Source organism: Rhipicephalus microplus, chromosome 10 (assembly GCF_043290135.1).
Source record: "Rhipicephalus microplus isolate Deutch F79 chromosome 10, USDA_Rmic, whole genome shotgun sequence".
Lineage (NCBI taxonomy): Eukaryota > Metazoa > Arthropoda > Arachnida > Ixodida > Ixodidae > Rhipicephalus > Rhipicephalus microplus.
In genome coordinates this window covers 54,465,926-54,481,699 of record NC_134709.1, presented here as the reverse complement: position 1 = coordinate 54,481,699, position 15,774 = coordinate 54,465,926, and positions in this window count along the sequence as shown.

The window sequence follows — 15,774 nt, the reverse complement described above, 5'->3', positions numbered from 1 at the left end:
ATTGCCAAACATAACAACGCGTTTCGATACTGCTACTCAGCTTCTTCTATGAACACCAGAGAAGTTAAAGAAGCTCACGGAGGGCTCGCAACGTGGCAGCAGCACGGGCTCGCTTCAAGACGCCGCGGTGAGAGCTTGAAAGACAGAAGCGAGGCGCCAGCGCCGGCGGCTAGCACAAGACACCACCAGCATTGAGGCGGCGACGGTTGCGAGGGCTCACGTAGCCGAAGCAGCATGGGCTTGTCGAAAAGCATACCCTATTTCAGGATCCTCGAGGTCTTCAGCTCCAGGTCAATACTCTTCTGTTATTCTCTCATTACTTTACCAACGACAAGCCGAAGGGCTACATTAGAGAAGGGAACTTGTATAGACATCGCGTTCACGAAACTTCGGCTTCATTGAATATTTCAAGCTCCCTTGGCTCAGTATTTTACGGATCAAATGGTCGTTGTGCTTAAAGAGGAACATTTCTCCGATGTTCAGGTCATATAAATACCTACAGTCGAGGCAACCGTTGTGGTCCGTAAAGCCATATTCAAATAAATATATCAATTGTGTTAACACCACACCAACTCGTACATAACAAAATTTTCTAAAAATAACATGTGCTTTCGAAGTGGGGACAAGCGTCCACTAGACCTGAGGAAGTCTGGAAATAGTCGGGTCTGTCCGACAGAGAAATCGCCGACAGACTTTCTCGAAACGTTGCAAAACACGGACACGTCCACAGGCACAGTCACAACTTGGCTGCGACCAAGCGCTACGGTAGCCAGTGTCACCCACCAGAAGCATTGCTAGCAGCAACACTTGCTCGCAGTCATGCGAAGCTCGAACAAGAAAGGTTGATATCTCACTTTAAAGTCAGCACTACGTTACAACGTGAAGGTAAATGACGCCGTACACGACTTCCGTGTCATGATTATCATGTTGGATGTGTCGTATACCTTCGTCATCTATTCACGTCACGTCATACCAAATTTAGTATATGCGGAGCAAGCGAAACGACCGCGAGCACGCTATGAGCGCGGTGTTTTGCAATGTTCTTACATTACACGCGTGGCAGGATTATTATGTTTGCACCAGGCATGTACTTTCGTCATCCATTGACGTCACGTAACACCTACCATGGTATTCGCAACTTTCACACATGGTGGCGTCGCCATGCGGCATCTATCGTAACTGTCGCTTGGGGGATGTTTGCGCAGCCAGCCCATGCCATCGTTCAGTCGGCCTCACTTTGGCGGTTCACTGGCGCTTTATATTTAGTTATTGGCAATTTCTATTACGGTTATTCTGAATTCGGTAGTGAACTACCGAAGTCGGACATGTACTTAGAGTCGTAGTAGCAATGATTTACTCTCTATTGTTTGCTTGCTGAGCTAGAAGAATTGCGAAATATGTTAGATAGCGCTGTGCGGACGCCATGCAGTCAAAAGCGAGGTTTCTTGCTTTGCAGGAGCACGGCTGCTCGATCTTCCAAGGCCGTGGCAAGAGCAGCATTCACAAAGCTGGAAGTGCATTCCTTCACACCGTAGCAGACGATGTACTCGGCGTTCAAAGCTTCTTTTCCTTCAATATACGCCGTACAAGCGTTTCTCAACACGCAGTGTAAGATATATTACATGCTACAGTCAATGACCTTCTGCGCAAAGCCTTGACAACGCGGTGGCTTCAGCCGAAATTACTACGCAGTTCAAAGTACCGGGCACATCAGCGGTGACTGCCGGCACGCCTTCTGCAGGATCCCCCAAACGACAGTCATGTTCGGCTTGCACTGACGCCCTCTCTAGGTGGTGAAAGTTGCGAATAAGTGGAGCTAGCAAAACGGCCGCGAGCGCATCATGAAGGGCCCAATATATTCTAATGTAGCGTTAACGCGCGCGCACGCTAGGCACAGTTACGCTACGCACCCGACAGTGGACCAGAGGGCGCGACAATGCTTTTGGGGCCGCCTCAGCATTGTTGGTACCGACCGCCAGGGATACCAAGGAAATGAATCTCTCGCTGAACACATTGAGACGCTGAAGTGTGAATGTTCTTCATGGCGTGTTTTCAAATAACGCTTCCTGGCCGCTTACATAATAAGCCGTGACACCGTGCTCACAACTAAAAAAGAAAATAATATGCACGTGCAAGTATGGTATTGCTGCGTCCACTTGCTAGGCTACGCATTGAAAGACTCGGTTTTGCTGCGCCTACACGCTAGGCTGTGTGTTCTGGCGCTACCATCAGATCTCGTAAACTGCATTGCCGGGTGCCTATAGTCTGATGCCAGGCGTGACCGGCAACCGGCGTGAAATGCGACATGCTGTGTTTCACGCCCATGCATTAACCAGACAACAGTGCGTCTCCCTCTTTTCGTGAAGGGACGCTGGACGCGCTGAAATGTGCATGCGTCAAAGGAATGCAGCGTGGCGCGTGCGTGCGAGTTAATGGCAAGACCGTCACCTGGCGTGGCAACGCCGGCGTGACGCGACGAAATGAACCCCGTTGAGCACGCGCACCGTGTCACGTCAAACTGCATTGGGGCCTTGACTGTGGCATGTAGTCATAATCTCACATGACACGCATCTCACGATTATCAAGTTTGCACCAGTCACATACTTTCGTCATCCATTGACGTCACGTTAGACCACATTTGGCATATGTAAAGCTAGCGAAACGGCTGCGAGCACATCATGAGTGTGGCATGTAGTCATGTTACATGACGAGAATGTCATCAATATCATGTTTGTAAGTGTCATTTAACTGTGTCGTCCGTTCGCGTCGTGTAATACCGTGTTTGGTGCACGTGAAGCTATCGAAACGGCCACGAACGCATCATGAGCATAGCATGTAGTCATATTGTTACATGACACGCATCTCAAGTTTATCATGTTTTCACCGGTATCATACCTTCGGCACCTATTCACGTCCCGTAATACCAACTTTGGTATCAGTGAAGTTAGCGAAACGGCCGCCAACGCAGCATGAGCGTGGCATGTAGTCATGTTGTTACATGGCACGCATCTCATGATTATCATGTTCGCACGAGTAACATACCTTCGTCATTCATTCACATGTCGTAATACCGAATTTGGTAAATGTGACGCTAGCGAAACGCCCCCGAGCGCATCATAAGCTTGGCATGTATTCATGTTGTTACATCACACGCGTGTCATGATTTTCATGTTAGGGTCTGTCGCTTGTGTTCGCCATGCAATCATGTCATACCATCACAGATTTTCAACATGTCTTGCGAACGAAACCACGGTAAGAGCTGCTGGACCATCAAATGTAAAATTATATTCATGACATTCATGTCATAATTTTTATGTTATGACTAGTCAAATATGTTCTTGATTTCTTCATACAGTAACGTTATGCCATACCAAGTTTGGTAACGATGCCATTATTGAAACAGCCAGGAGAGCTAAAAATCGTAGGTGGCTAAATAGATAGATAGATAGATAGATAGATAGATAGATAGAAAGATAGATAGATAGATAGATAGATAGATAGATAGATAGATAGATAGATAGATAGATAGATAGATAGATAGATAGATAGATAGATAGATAGATAGATAGATAGATAGATAGATAGATAGATAGATAGATAGATAGATAGATAGATAGATAGATAGATAGATAGATAGATAGATAGATAGATAGATAGATAGATAGATAGATAGATAGATAGATACGGGCAAAGTCGCTGAGGTTCTCTAAAAAATGCTTCGCATAAAAAACACGCTTGGACTCGGGCGCGTTGGCACGCAGAGCGAAGCAGACGAAAATGAAGAATAGATAAAGAATGGCAAGTCCAGAGAACGGGTGTTGTCTCTCATCTGAATTCCTTACAGTACATACAATGACACAACGCTTCCCGTGTCACGTCCTTATTTGATGATCGAGTGGGTGTACGGAGGATTCACTGTTACCGCCTTTAACCTTTAGAACAAGCTCCTAGGTCATCATTCTTGTCATGGGTATAGTTTTTATGAAAAAAAAACGTAACAGCTTTGCCACAAAGGCGAAGCAATGAATGTGATAGCAACATTGTGGAAGGTCACCCGCAGATTGAAGAGCAGATCCAAACGTGCGCCAGGTTTCTCAAGCACAAAATGACGCATAAAACGTATTAACGGGTACAGGTGCACGCGAATAAGCGTCTCAGTACCTACTTCGCTGTGTCTGAAAAGCGTGCGCTTTTCGCAAATGGAGACTGCAATGATCGCAGTGAATTTTCGCACCTGGTAACTACCTGGAACAGAATCGTTCCAGGTAAAGCTCGAGGCCAGCCTAAACGTACGATCTTTCCCTCCTCCCCACCGCGAGTGAGGAAGCGTCGCTCCTTTTCTCCTTTTCTCAAGGCAAAGAACGCGTTGGAGATTACAGCGCACTCCACCGCGCAAGGTGGCGAGACGCGGTCATTGCGCCATCTTGCTGGTAATGCTGTAAACACAATAATTTCTTGTGAGATGCCCGTCAGCTGCGGTAGGTGGTAGATATAAGTAGCTTGCTGTTAGAAGGTTGAAGGACGTGCTCTTCGGTGCACCACAATTGAGAGAACACTAGTTTGATTCCGCGCACCGGAGTCTCTTCCTGGGTTTTTCTTTCTTTCTTTTATTTTCATACATATAGATACGTATACATATACGGTGAGTGATGCCGACGTCGGCGCCCACGCTGGTGGCAAAATCCAGCCGCGAGTACCTATTAATTTGCTATCGCAGTAAAAACAAGCTTATGACGGCATTTTTCGTTGAGGATGACAGTCTTTCTTCGAATAACTCTGTCTGTCTGTCTGTCTGTCTGTCTGTCTGTCTGTCGGTCGGTCAGTCGGTCGGTCGGTCGGTCGGTCGGTCGGTCGGTCGGTCGGTCGGTCGGTCGGTTGGTCCATCTGTTAAGATTACCGGCCAAAGTTCAAGCTTGTGCTCAACGATAGCCCATCCTTATCTGGTAGCAGCTTTCGTGCTTGCGCACATTGTCAATAAAAAGCAAATAATAGGCATATTTGAGGCCTGACATCAATACATAAATACTAGGTAGTATGTTTCTTTGTTTAGTTCAGGCATAGATACGGAATTCCAATGGTCACAGTGTTTATTGCGCTGCGCTCACAATTTGAATTAAGCTGCATTGAGAGGTTTGAGCTTAAATGGTGTTTATATAGGCACCAAATTTGTAAAATACGCATTTGTAGGCACCTATTGTAACTTAAGCAGAAACGTGAAAATAGCCATTTACAGGCACTCTAAAACGTTGTGAACACCCTTCTTATTCTTCAATTCATGCTCATATATTATTGTGACACAATAGGTACACTGGAACAAAATATGCCTTTGTCTGAAATCTGGTCTCTACTCATGAGAGTAGGCACAGTCGGCATATTGTGTTGTTAAAATATGAAAAGTAGCGTTTCTTTAATAAGTGAATATAGGGAGATGTTGGTGCCAATGCGTGGCGCCAGCTACTCCTCTTCTCTTGCACAAAAGTCGTCAACGCACATTTTGTAGCAAACACAAGGCCATGCATATGTACATAGCACAACATTTACACAATAAGTTCACGTTTTTCAACACTCAGTGTCCACACCACACAGTAATGTGTTCACACTACATGGAATTGTGTCCGCACCACACTGAGTTTGTAAAAACAAAAGTAATCACGCCAATTTGGGTGTTCACGCAAAATGTCAAAGTTCAATAAAATGCCCAAGGTGATCTTGTCACTTAAATACTGAACTGTTTTCGGAAAATTTTTCCCAAAAATATTATAGTGAAACACGAAAACACTGTTTTGAAACATATCGTGGTTCACAATGAAGTACATTTGTTTTTTTTTGTTTAGTATTTTTGAGCTATTTCTGATTCCTCCAGAAAATGAATGGCTGCACGCGCTGCAGTGGCTTGTAGCTTTTTTTCTTGCCATGAACCCAAAATTTTTGCCCTTGATGGAGGTCGCTGATCGAAAGAATTGAGTTTTTCAAGCTTTTCACAGAGGCGGAGTCGTACTCAATGAAGTGAAAAGTCGCGTGAATGTCAATTTGGCTCTTCATCGTTTCTGAAAGTTTTTCCGTCTGCCTGTCATCCTTCAATAAATAACTGCACATATGGAAGCACACAAGGTCATCCCTTACACGAATACGTCTTTTTTTCTACTGAAACAAAGACAATAAATTTAGTCTTGTTGGCGCACGATATCCAGCTGGCAATAAGACGTCTGTCTTGTTTTATTATCATTTTCATTATACCTAATTATGGGTGCACACTTAGATGCTTGAATGCTTTCACATGCCCATGATAACAAATAATTTGGTTCTGCAATGCTGACATTGTCCTTTCTGCAGGCTAGCACTTTAAAGTTGAATGAAGGCCAATTTATTGCCCACGTCATTGTTCAGAGACCTCCAAAGGACAGGCGTCTGTGCAATGAGTGTTCCCGACCTTTAGCAACGCCAAGTACACTTATTCTGTCATGCATATTATTCTACATGTCGCAGCGATGATGCGCATACGTAGTGACGTTAGTAAGATTTACCACGGAGGTGAACGACTTCACATAAACGTTTAATTAAGCAGGGCGAGATGACTCTTGCCGACATCATCTTAAAACAATTGCACTTTGAGCAACATGCGTCATTGTCAACGTGCAGACCTCCTCAGGGACACTCTCTTATTTCGAAAATGCCAAAGGAACAGATTTGCATTCCTAGTGTCTATATTGCTACGTGCTTCACAGCATGTTAGAAAAGGAGAGAAAATTAAACCTAATACCTGTACTTCGATTAGGTGCATCTTAAAGGAAACACAGGGTGCTCCCCATCGCCGATGCCCCCATTATGACATCCCTCATATTGATATCACGGCATCAAGATGTCAAACACAAATAACTATAATATTTCCTTGTTCAGAGTGTTTACGCCCGGAAGTGGTTGGCAGCATCTGTCTTGGAAGTTGTGAGCTTGAGCCGGTAGCACAGCCTTGTTGACCAGCTGTAGCTTGTGCTCCAGATTTGGTTTTTTCAGCTCTGCCGCACGCTGGCCCGCTCTTGGTGATAACTGGATAGGTATTCTTTGCGTATTTTTATGCTTATTAGACTTAAGTGCATGACGCTGGATAACAGCCTGTTCCCGGGAAAATATGCCGCTAGGCGTGACCAGGTCTATAAACTTTTATTACCTTCCTGAACAGAACTGGTTTGGCCTCAAGTTTATAGACATATATTTATGTAGCTATTCGTTGTTTACGACTGTAGTTCGTTTTTAACATTAAATTGTTTTATGCCAGGGCCCACCGAGATTTCAGTTACACATTTCCGTCACGGAAATGACGTCCAAAATACGCATGATCACAAGAGAAAGAGTTGTGACAAAGGGAGTCGAAGCTATGAACTCTGAGTCCACCAGAACAGATGTCAGAAACGCTATCCGCTGCAACATGGTCATATGCTTTAAACGCTTTACAAAATACGCTTTTATATAGTTGCGAAACTGCAACATCACTACAACGAAGGGAGAGTAGAAGATAAAGAAGACCTATTGGTGTTCGAGCAGGTAATGGTTCTGGTAGATAACAAATACCCAATTTTACTAAAAAGGATGCGATAGATTGGCTTAACTGAACTCTTTATTGCATGGACGACTGAGTTTTTGCTGGACAAGGAGTTTTACAGTTTACAAGGTGGGATATCAACATAGAAATTTGGACAGACACGTGGTCTCCCCCAAGGAGCGGTTCTGTACCGTCTACTATTTAATACGTTGCTTAGCTCCATTTCTCGTCCTCAAACAGTGAACGTGGATGATATAGAATTCTTTGCTTCTATGGATCACATTAAATTACATTATACCCCTTTACAAGGATAGTTATTGACCTTAAAAGCTTTGCTAGACAGTGTTTTTTACCCATAATGTACAGAAGTGTGCAGTTCCAGCATTCTTTCCGCAATACAATACAAATATATCACTCTTCTTCCACCAAGCAGAATTTCCCCAAGTGCAAAGTGTCAAGCACCTCGGAATCATCCATGATGAAAATCAACTGGCACATGCCTATATTGAACATACTGTGACGAAAGCGTCACGCGCATTAGGCCTACTCGGAAGGAAGGAAGGAAAGAAAATAGAGGGAAAAGAACGGCAGGGAGGTTAACCAGCCTATAGGCAGCTGGTTTACTATTTGCGCATGCGAGAGGGATGGGGGAGATTAAAGATAGAGAGCAGAGAGGGAAGAAAGAAACGCTGCACATTCGGCAGAACACGCGCGCACACTCAGTCATAGTCCAGTCTTGTCTTTCGCGGCGTGTGACATTGCTCTTACAGTCGCTCGTTCAAGTCCGTGTCGCGTAGGAATTTCAACAGAGCTTTCGTCGCCTTCTGTTGCAATGTCTTCTCTCGGGCACTTGACAGAATAGTGTCCACAGACATTTGGCTGTTGTCGATGCGCGCAAAAGCGGACGCCAGCGACTGTCCCTGGATTTCATACAACGGACAGTCACACAGGATGTGGTGTAGCGTCTCTTCGCAATAGCAGGCATTGCATAGAGCGTTGTCGGTCATTCCTATGACAAAGAAATGAGATTTTGTAAATGCCACTCATAGCCATAAGCGATGAAGAAGGGTGGCTTCTCTTCGGTCGAGTCCAGTGAGCATGCGGAGAGCCATCAAAGAGGACAGGTGGTGTTGACGATTCTTATCGATGCTTGGTGGGTACCACAGTGAAAACGTGATTTCACAAGCAAGTCGTCGAAGATTACTGGCAGCATCGGTCTGCGAAAGTGGTATGGCTTCTTCTCGTGTTCTTTCAAGGGCTGCCCGCGCGGCAGTATCGGAATGTTCGTTCCCTATGATGCCGCAGTGACTTGGCAGCCATTGAAGCGTCACAAGATGCCCTTTCTCGTGTGAAGTGTGGAGAAGGCATTGAATTTCGAAAACAAGCTGTTCGTATAGCCCGCGACACAGTGCTGAGAGCACAGATTGTAGGGCAGCTTTTGAGTCACTGAAAATCGACCATTGTTGCGGTGGTTCCTTATTGACCACACAAAGTGCAGTGCGCAAAGCAGCTAGTTCCGCTGCGGTAAATGCCATGGAGTGGTCAGACCTAAAGCTGATATTAACACCTCTTACTGGGACAACTACTGCCCCTGATGAACACTGGCGGTTCGTGGAACCATCAGTGTATACATGTATGCTGTCTGAATATTTCTCGTGCAAAAGAAGAAGAGACAGTTGTTTCAGCACGGGCGACGAAAGGTCAGATTTCCCCTGGATCCCTGGTACACTAAGATGCACTGTGGGTCAAATAAGACACCAAGGCAGTATGGGTGGTTTAGATGCGGGAGTGAAGCCGAAAGGAAGTTTATTGTTGTATTTCACAATCATTTTGGGGAATGAAGCTTGGCGCCTCCCTGAAGCAATAGTGCAAGGTGATGACAGGGAGCACGTGCGAAGTGTCTAACGTGCGTTCTCAGGACTTCTACAACAATGTGAGTTTGTATCGGATAGTCACTAGCAATTGCAATTGTTGCTTCCGTTGACGTACATCTGGGCAAACCGAGGCACGCTCTCAGGCTTGTACTGCCTGTAGAACACGAACATTGGTTTTGCAGGTGCACGGGCAAGCTATATCTAAGGAAACCGGGAAAGCTGAGCACGGGCAAGCTATATCTGAGGAAACCGAGAAACAGGGCTCTGTAGAGCTCAATCATTTCGTCTACTGACATCCGCCACGTCTTTCCTGCCAGGAACGTGAACAGTTAGGAAATAGCGGTCAGGCGCTTCTTCATATAGATCACATGCGGACTCCAACAGAGGTCCTTATCAATAATGATACCCGGAAACCGGTGGGTTTCGGCGTAAGAAATCGGTCGCCCGCAGATTGAGATGACGTAAGGGGTCATTGCTTTGCGAGTGAAGGCCACCAGCGCGCATTTTTCGGGTGATATGCTGAGACCTTGTTTGAACAAGTAGTTGGCAATCATAGTTGCTGCTTTTTGAAGCCGGGAACGTGTGACTGCCGAAGTCCAGACACAGATGTCGTCTGCGTATATTGAGATTTGAATGGTGCTTGGCAAGTATTCAGCCAGGCCAATTAGTGCAAGATTGAATAGCGTCAGGCTAAGAATTCCGCCTTGAGGAACACCCCTGGAAGTATAGCGTCGCGTAGTTGGGCCGTATTCTGTTAAGACAAAAAATGATCTCGCAGCCAGGTAACCCGAAATCCACCGAAAGACTCGACCACCAAGGCCAACCACCGTAAGAGCACCCAAAATGGCTTCATGTAGTACATTATCATAAGCGCCTTTCCCATCTAGAAACAAAGCTGCAGATAGTCGCTTACGGGATCTTTCGTGCTGAACGTACGAAACTAGATCACCGACATTGTCAATAGAAGATCGGTCGCGTCGGAAACCAGCCATTGAATTCTGATAAATCTTGTAGTATTCAAGATACCACTCCAGACGGCCTAGTATCATCCGTTCCATTATCTTCCCTACGCAGCTGGCCAGTGCTTTTGGGCGGTATGAGGTGAGTTCGAGTGGGGATTTGCCCTGCTTCAAGATGGGTAACAAGCGGCTTACTTTCCAGTCATCAAGGACATTGCCATCCTGCCACGAGATGTTGTAGAGGCTCAACAGCTGTCTCCTTGCACCTTCCCCAAGGTTGCACAAGGCTCGGAACGGAGTACCATTTGGGCCCGCAGAAGTTGAATGCCTGCAGAGAGCTAGTGCTGCCTTGAGCTCCTTCATTGTAAAAGGGAGGTCCATGTGGTAGTCACGGGAACGGGGGACGTCACCTCTCACTAGAAAATCTGAACGAGTGGCTTGGTTGGTGATCTGCGCACAGAAATCTTCTGCGAGATCGATGTCTTTCTTCCTTTGAAATAGCGCGAGCGCATTAAATGGAAAGCGCTGTTCCGTAGCGTGACGCAGACCTTGCACCGTTTCTCAAATGTGTGAGAGTGGCTTGCGAGAGTGTAGTGACTGGCAAAACGTTGTTCATCGTTCCGACGCTAATCTATCCATGTGACGCTGAATCTTTTTTTGCATCCTCCTGGCAGCCGTAAGATCGTGAATTTATTTTGTACGCCGATACCGACGCTCTGCCCGGCGTCGCAGTGCTCGGAGTCGCTCCAACTCTACATTAAAGTCGTTTAAGTGTGGAAGATATCGTCACTCTGCTAGTGGCGTTTTGCATTGTGCTTTTGTTTCCTCTAACCCAGATCGTAGGCCATCGCTGCAACCATCTTCCATGTCAGATTTGAAGTTAGTCCATTGGACTGCTCGAATGGTCGTCCGTGGACGATAACTAGACAAGCCTTTGATGTTAAGGTAGATTGGAATGTGATCACTTCCTCGTATTTCAACATCTGGAAACCACTTTACGTATCTCGCGAGGGAGTTGGAGACAAAATCGAGGTCGAGACAGCTGCTTTATGTCACCCATCGAAGAAAAGTGGGGCTGCCTTCGTTTAGGAGAGTAAGGCCATAGTTGTAGACGATGTTTGCCAACCTGCGTCCTCTTGCATTTGTCCGCGTACTTCCCCATGCGTGATTGTGCGCATTGAAATCACCTATGATGACCCATGGTGCAGGACACACTCTCAAAATATCCGCTAATCTCCTGGAATTGAGATTATTCGACGGCGATATATAAACGCCTATGAGAGTAAACATGAGTTTGTTCTTTTTCACAGTGATGCAGATATACTGATTATCATCGTGAGTACAACATACGTCAGTTCAAGACGAACATAGACGATGAGTTTGCTGCACGCACCATTCGTTGAAGACATGACAGCTTCGTACCCCGACAGTCTTATTGGTTTCGACAAATTGGGTTCACAAATGACGGTGATTGAAAGACATTGGTAAACACAAACTGACGAAAATCTGAAAAGCGTGATTTTAGTCCTCTGGCGTTCCATTGGATGACGGATGCAGCCTTGACTTCTTTACGAAATGATGAGGTGTGAGTAGCCATCTTCCTAGTTGAGAGATTCAAGCACTGAGCTTAGTGCGTGCAATAGTCCAAGGGTGCTTCGAGCAGATGGTTTCTTCATGTCGACTAATATCGCTCGGATGGCTTCTATGGGGATGGCTTCTATGGGGGAACGCAGCACCGAGATCACTTGACGATCAGTTTTAGGCAAATCTTCCATGGCTGGAGACGGCTCTGGTGTGGCCAGAACCTGCAGAGGTTCCTTGGCAGAAGAGCGCGTCGGCAGCGTGGCCTATTCCTCAAGAGAAGGAAGCTTCTCTGTTTTTTTTTGTAGAAGTGGTGGGCCCTTTCGCGGCGCTACTGGAGGGAACCGCTAAAGAGTGGGAAGGAGCGTCTCGGGAATGTGCCTTCTTTGAAGACTTTAGATGATGCCGACGTCGACGCTGATGCCGGACTACTTCAGCTGCCCCCCTGTGTGTCGAGTTGTCTCGCGCCATTTGTCTAAAAACCGCGCGCTCCTTTTGGATTCGAGGACAGTCTTTCGACGAGGCAGCATGAGGACCGCTGCAGTTGGCGCGCTTCAGAGTAGTCGACCGACATGCGTCTTCGGCACGAGGTTCAGCGCAGCGGGGACATAGTCGTAAGTTGTGGCATACGCCCTTGACGTGTCCTAGCCTGAAGAACTGATGACATTGAAGTGGATTTTGGATGAATGGTCAAACCGGATGCCGGAAATGTCCAACTTTAACGTGGAATGGTATGCAATCTCCCTTGAAAAACACTTTTACGCAGCGCGTACTTTCAAGGCACCGCACTTGCGTAATGACAGTTCTCTCGTTTGCTAGCTTGATGAGGGTAGACAAGTCAGCATTAGGAATGGCAATGTCGACGTCATAAATTACACCGGCAATTGATTTATCATCCATCGGGATAAAGGGGCGCATTTTAATGCCACCAAGCTCAGTCATTTTCTGCAGCTGTCTTGGTGCACTCACATTGTGCACGTCTATCGCGAGAATGTTCTTCCTTGGATTTACTCGTACGTCCTTAATTTGATGTTGCACCGCACATTCGAGAGCAACGGAAAAGGCTTGCCTGTTCAGAAGCCGTAGGTTGCTTGATGGATATACGGGCAAAAAGATGATGACGTGTGGCCAGCGCGCAGGCCTTGACTGCACAGTCGTTGTGCTTGTAGGAGCTGATGCTGCTGTATTCGCCATCCTTCTCTTCGCCCTCTTACCCCGGACAGGTATAAAGCTGCCATCGGTTGTGTCGTCTTCCGACAAAGAGTGGAGATCGGTGTCCTCAGTGTCACTGGGAGAGCCAGCTCGCTTCCTTGCGGTTGACGGGTGTGAGGACCTGTGACCAGGCGGGCCTCTGGCATGCTCCACGGCCATCACCGCAAGATGGGGAGGCGAGGCACCTCAAAGGACCGATGATTTCACTAAAAAAACAGAGCGCAGAAATAAGCGTTCTTCTAAAGAGACGCTTGTTCGTCCCCTACTAAGAAGGATTAGCAAGAAGGATTAGCAATAGTCGTTGGGGCCTGCGCACAGACGCCTTATTATTGGTTTAGAAGATGTCCATACACTCTATACTGAAGTTTGGGTGTACCTTATTTTCTGGCGTACCAGTTCATACGCCTTAAACTGGAGTTTGGGTGTCTATTATTTTTGGCGTACCAGCATGAATGTTACGTCATTTACTTCTACTTGAGCGCCAAGCACTTCGCTGGTGCCTTGGGTTACCCAAATTTGTAGCAAACTCTGTTCTGTATAAGGAATCAGAAATACCGTCTTTTCCTGTTAGATTCAAATTATTCACAGCTCAAACATTCTTAAGAGTCTATGAATCACCGATAATACGAGAACAATATATAATAATGAGTGATCTAGCTATGTATTTCAATGTAACAATGCCTCGCTTTCGTTCTCCTCAGGTAGTATTTACCCAGCAGCTATTGGACTTATTCTTTATAAGGCTTAATGATATTGTCTCTATAAGTGGCACGTTGCGGGAATCGGCCTTATCATATGATGATATATTTCCTAGCAATGCGAAAGCGAGATTACTACCTAGTAATCTTCTGAATGGCAATCTTCTGAAAGGCTCGGATTAACGTAGAAAGCTGGTTGAAGGGTTTCAGTTGTCGGAGTAGATTCGGCGGAATCGTTAAGGGCGAAAGCGTTGCTGGCTTCCAGTATCTCTTCGATGTAGGCAACCATCGTGCCTTTGCCCAGGTGCTTCTACTCGCTGCTGATGTTTGTGAGGATCACTGTTGCGTTCCCTCCTCGCAGCATGGCTGTTTCTCTGGTGACGCGAAATTCGCGGTTGATCAACAGGTGCTGGTCGCCTTCAATGACGCCTTGCATGTGTGTTGATTCTTGTGAGCCGACGGAAACGCTGACGTGGGAGCGAGGAGGAATAGTGACTTGATCTTCAAGCACATTCAAGGCGTGCCTTCTTGACGACGTTTGCGGTGGCAGGAATTTATCCGTAGATAGTGTTATGGACTTACTTCTCGGGTCAATGACGGCACCATGGAGGCTTAGGAAGTCTATACCAAGAAATACATCTCTCGAGTAACGCTGTAGTACGACGAAGCTTGCGGGATAAATCTTGTTATTAATGGTGACTCTGGCTGTACAGATTCCTGCCGGCGTAACCGGATGACCTCCAGCAGTATGAACTTTGGGGCCTTTTCAGGCTGTCCTAACTTTCTTCAACTTCGTGGGGAACGTCCCACTGATGATAGAATAGTCGGCTCTGGTGTCGACGAGAGCTGTGACCCTGTGGCCGTCGATGACGGTGTGGTCGAGGTCGCTAGTTTGTCACTTTGCGTTGCAGTTGGTTGGCGTCGGATCACGGCTACGACGATTTGTACATCTGCTTTTACGTTGCGTCGTCAGCGTTGCATTGTCAGGAGAAGGAGGATCTTCAGCAGTTTGTAGCACAGCAACCGCACCTCCATCGATTGCTGCCCTTAGTGTTCCTGATGCGGGCTTGGCGCCCAGTCTCTCTTTAGGCCAGTGTACTGCCGACAGTACGGTGACATGTAGTGGCCTGGTGAGGGTGAACGAAATGATCCCCGGGGTGTCCTATGCGCTCCCGCGATATAGTCGGTGATTTCACGTGGTCGTTTGCCCCGCTGTAGACGCGGTGCGTCGATGGCGAAACCACGTAGTTTCAGCTGGTGGTACTGGCAGCGGCGCTACGTGTGCCCGGCTTCACCATAGTGGTAGCACAGTGGGTGGTGGTCAGGGGCACGCCAGACGTCAGTCTTTCTCGAAGCATAGCGCTGGCCGGACGGCGGGCGGTATGGCGATGGTGGTGATGGTGGCGGTGCCTCGCGGAAGATTTGCGGCGGGGCAGTGTCGTTACGAGGGCGTGGAGGAGCATTGCGGCGCATTGCAGCGGCGTAGTTCATTGATTCCGCTTCAGGCTGCGATGCTTTGGAAATTCCAACTACTTGCTGGACTTCTTGACGAACAACGTCGGGGACTTAGTCCACTCTAGTTTGCGATTTTGGAAACATCTTACGCAGCTCTTTACGTACGACCGCTCGGATGGTCTCACGCATATCGTCGGGGTTGAATGCTTAAACTTCGGCGTATCCCGAAATCAAAGAGCGGCGGTTGTATTGCATTGTTCTCACATCGAGCGCCTTCTCTATTGTTGTAGCTTCTGTCAGGATTTGTATCGTTGTAGCTTATGTCAGTCCCGCAAAGAGATCCTGCTTGACACCGCACATGAGGAACCCGATCTTCTTGTCCTCAGCCATGTCAGGATCCACGAGACGGAACAAGCGGGTCGTTTCCTGCGTCTACATGCCAACGTTTTTGTTTGCGA